This window comes from Pipistrellus hanaki (assembly GCF_964339955.1).
Source record: "Pipistrellus hanaki genome assembly, chromosome: 8".
Taxonomy (NCBI): domain Eukaryota; kingdom Metazoa; phylum Chordata; class Mammalia; order Chiroptera; family Vespertilionidae; genus Pipistrellus; species Pipistrellus hanaki.
The window spans coordinates 48,300,298-48,304,695 of record NC_140510.1 but is presented as its reverse complement, the minus strand read 5'-3'; the positions used below and the strand labels follow the sequence as shown (position 1 = coordinate 48,304,695).

At 38.5% G+C, this 4,398-nt stretch overlaps 1 pseudogene across 1 annotated transcript; it reads right to left on the bottom strand.

Moving 5' to 3' along the window:
* Positions 1–1,601: 1,601 nt before the first annotated feature.
* LOC311626891 (nucleosome assembly protein 1-like 1) lies at positions 1,602–4,150 on the bottom strand (annotated as a pseudogene). Its single transcript has 2 exons — positions 4,049–4,150; positions 1,602–2,250 (listed from the first exon to the last, which is right to left on the bottom strand). The product of its transcript is annotated as a nucleosome assembly protein 1-like 1 (transcript).
* Between the last annotated feature and the right edge of the window lie 248 nt (positions 4,151–4,398).

The window sequence follows — 4,398 nt, the reverse complement described above, 5'->3', positions numbered from 1 at the left end:
ACTCTGGCATGGCTTTTCTTGTTGGGTAACAACTGCTTGGTCAGAATGTAGGTAACTCTCCATGTTAAGTTCGGCCCTAGCCTTTCTTCTGAGCTCCACATTTCCAACTGCCTCTCAGCTCTCCAGTGGAAAATGGCTAACATGGAACTCCCATGTTCCCTCCAAATTTGTTTTTTCTCTTGATTTCCTTACCTCAGTAAATGGTGCCTCCAGTCACCTCGAGCCACCTGGGTGTCTGAGACACCACTCTACTGCAGTACGCTTTTGAATTTATCCACTAGTCTTGTCACTTCTCACAACTCTACCACTATTTCTGCCTTATTTCATCCTCTCCCATACTCCATTATTTCTCACCTTGACTTCTTAATCTAGTCTCTGACTCCTCCAATATACTTTTCACCTTGCCTGTGGAAGAATGATCTCTGAATGGAAAATCTGATTTCATTATTCTGTGGCTCTTTAAAATTCTTCAGAGATTGTGGACAAAGTAAAGACTCCTTTACAGGGCATAGAAAATTCACTCTGATCTCTCTCATACCTACCATGCATGTGGAACTTTCTGCCTTTCTAGTTTTGGACTCTGTGCCTGGCCCTCAGTGCCCTACCTTTCTACAATCCCATTCTCCATCGTCCACCTTTCATGCCCTACCTTTCTCTCCCATCCCCACCCCTCTGCTGGATGCCTTTCTCATATAGGGTCACATGAAGTGTGGTCTCCCCGGCGAGCACTTTCTGAGTCCCTGTGTAGATTTTCCTTCTTATGGTGCTCTGCTCCACCTGAACTTGCTTCTGGCACAACACCCTAACAGCACATGAATCTTATTTGTGGAAGGTCTGATTTTCTCATCATCTGTAAAGTCCATTATGGTGGGGTAGTACTTGCAGGTTTATCCCTATAATACTAAGCACAATACCTGCACCTAGTGTGTTCAATTAACACATTACTATAGAGTAAGCAATGGATTAATAATATTTTACAAGGCCAGTTTTAAAATAGTAATTTTTAAATAGTAATTCTTAAATAACAATTTTTCTTCTTGTTCTTTTTTACTTCTCTTTTCTTGCTTTAGAGCCTAGGTATTGAATACTTTTCTGCCAGTTACATATTATTTCTTCACTCCACATGCTGTGATGATAGCTGAAAAACAAATACAGAAAAAAAGACCACCTCAAATTGTATAAAAATAGGTATCAAGAATTAAATATTTTATTTGAAAAGATACTATGGATATTATATCTCTTTCATTTCACATTAGGCTGTAAAAACAAAAACAAGCAAGCAAACAACAAAAATCTTGGAATGGGCTTGTCAAATGATGAAAATTCATCCTTTCCAGGGAAGCAGAAGGCAAGACCTTCTTGCTTCACTGCCTTTTGCATTCTGCTGGGTTTTGATCATTCTTTGAGTCATAGTCTGGATCATTTTCCTTATCTTCTTCCTCTTCCTTATCTACTTCTTCACCTTCTTCATCATAATCATCTTCTTCAGTTGCTGCTCCAATAGAGTATAATATTGATCTTGGGATTATATCATGTAAAAGTGACCAGTTTCAAAGTCTGCAGCAAGGATAGCTTTAGCATCATCATCCAGATCCCCACTCTCAGGTCCTATATGTCAGCACTTCATTTGTGAAATACTCGTTGGGTTCAAAGTGAAATTCTAAAACAAAACTCATAAGCTGGCCAGCATCTGAGAACTTCACTTTAATATCTTTCAAATGCTTCAGAATTGGTTCATCATGTTCCTGAAACATATTACTGAGTAAGTCACCATTCTTAAAAAATCAGTCAACTGAAATTCAGGAATTCCCTGGGGTCTTTTTTATCCTCATCCCTTTTCTCATCTTCAATTTTGGTCTTTTCTTTCAGCGCCTCTGAAATTACATCTTCCTCATCTGGTTTCCATTCACATTTTTCTGTAGGTTCATAAATTGCATTAATGATCTTGAATTGCTTATCAAATAAAAGCTGATAGAGAACAGCATACTTTCTTTTAAGATCATGAACTTCCTCATAGGAGTTGGCTTCTATCTGTGCACATTTAATTTTAAGATTTCTGATAGCATTTCAGTGGATCCTGTTGGTGTTTCTACCAGACCATCAAGTCGTTCTTGGAAGGCTGCAAGAATCTAAGACTTTTGCATCATCTGTGTGCTTTGATTTTTGTTTCTTCACCAGTTTTTTATCTTCTTGTACTTCTTCAACATCATCCAAATCTCCATCAAGTTCAGACTGTTCCTTGTTGTCAGTCTGTAATGTTGTAAGAACTCCAAGTATTGGAGGCTAGCACAGGGAGCCAGGCAGTGGGAGTTTCATAGTCAGTGACTGGATATGATATCTTAATTCAAAGGTGTTATGAACTAAGTATTTGCATCTCTTCTCCTCCCCAAAATCCATATGTAAAGTTCTAAGTCTCAAAGTAATGGCATTTGGAGATAATTAAGGTTAAAGGAGGTAATGAGAGTAGGATCTTCATGATGAGATTAGTGTCCTTATAAGAAGAGATATTAGAGAGTTCTCTCCACCCTGTGCATGTAAGCACACAGTTAGATGCCTGCCACCTACAAGCCAAGAGACAAAGCCTCAGAATGAAATCACTTTTTGGCACCTCGATCTTGGACTTCCCAATCTCCAGAAACATGAGAAAATTCTGTTCTTTAAACCATCATATCTATGGTATTTTGTTGTGGCAGCCTGAGAGAACTAAAGCAAAGGGAATATTTTAATTGGAGAACATTATGTATTAGGGTAAACTGATGAAGAAATGTATTTTTGCAATAGCTCATCTTTCTGTTCCTCTCCTCAAGTCACACCATTTAGGGAGTTACCTTGAATTACTATAAAATATAATTTGATATAATATCCACTAGGATTACTAAATCTGGCCGAGTCCGAGAAAAAAAGTTAATTTCTCATAATTCTGAACACATTTCTGGGATGGAATTTTTTGCACTAGCCTAAGAGTTGATCAGGAACCACTTTCTCTTAAACAAGTTTAAGATGACAAATGTATCCCAATGCTAGAAATATCTATGAAGTGGTCTGATTGTGTAACTGCTCTTTGTAAGCTCATTACTCTTGGGCTTGGGATAGATCTGATTTCTCTAATCAAACCTAGAGACAGTGAGGACTGCTCTTAGCTTAACAGAAAAATTGACAAAAAAAGAGACAGAGAAAGTTTGCAAATCACAGAATATAACCTTTAATGTAGATTATTACAAGGTCATGACTGAGACATTCTTTAGAAAATGGTGCTCATCTCTTCCTACTTCTTATTCAGCTGTGGTGATGACAGTAACTTTATTTGTCCTCTACATTGACCACCCCACCTTTCTCCTGCCAAGAAAGCAACTTGGTAACAGGTGTTGGGAGGGGGAAAAAGTGGAGCAAGATTTGAGATGTCCTTTTGTGCTTCAGTGTGAGCCAAGATAGTATTCCAGAGCCAGCAGAGACCACAGGGGATTAGCACGGCTTCCTTGGAGCCATGGTGAAGAAACAGTCCGTGCCAAATAAACAAGTCACATTCTCAACTTCTAGCTTGAAAGGGCAGATATTTATGTCATTTTAATGGCAGAGTCCAAATGACATCCGTTGTTATTATCATTAGATCTTCCTTAGACTTGGAAAAGAATTCACCTCTCTTTACCGCATTTGTTTGACTGAAGCGTGTTCCATGTTTTTAGTATTGCTAGGGAATTAATACACAGATAATGGCAATGCATTTCTCACACACATGCATACCTGTTTATTACGATCTATTTAAACTAAAAATCATTAGGAATTATGTATCATAGCACTCTCAAGTCTCACTGCAAGTAATTCAGTTTCTTCTGGTTCTTTTCAACCAGTTCTTATCAAACTGTAAGTGGTGAAGGACCATTTAAAAATTTCCAATCCTTAGTAGATCCATGCTTTTGTAAAATACAATAAAAATGAATCATTAGGGGAAAAGAAATATAAAAAATGTCAATTTTTCATTATTAGATTCAGCAGAATATCAAATTGCTATAAAATTTTCTCAATGTCTGCTCTCCATTTTTCTTCTTACCTGTCCTTGACCTGTACCACGTGTGCAGATGGCCACATCTTGAGTAGTGTAGACAATTGAGTAAACAAACAGGTCCATAGGACTTCTCATTTGCCTTGTCATATGGGCAGAGGGTTCATTATCTTAGAATTGCCCAGAAGTTTCTGGTCTGTTAAAACCTGGGGGCTTTCCTCTGGGCTCCCAATCTCTGGAATCCCTCTTTCCACAGAAGGGCAGTGCTTTGGAGGCATTGTTCCAGACAGACGGTTTTCAGTTCTCCTTCATGAGGGAGCTGATTTAACCAGGCTGGCACCCAGGTAATGTCGGTGAGCCGTGCCCTAGGAAAATGCAGCAAGGGTGGTGTAATGTCA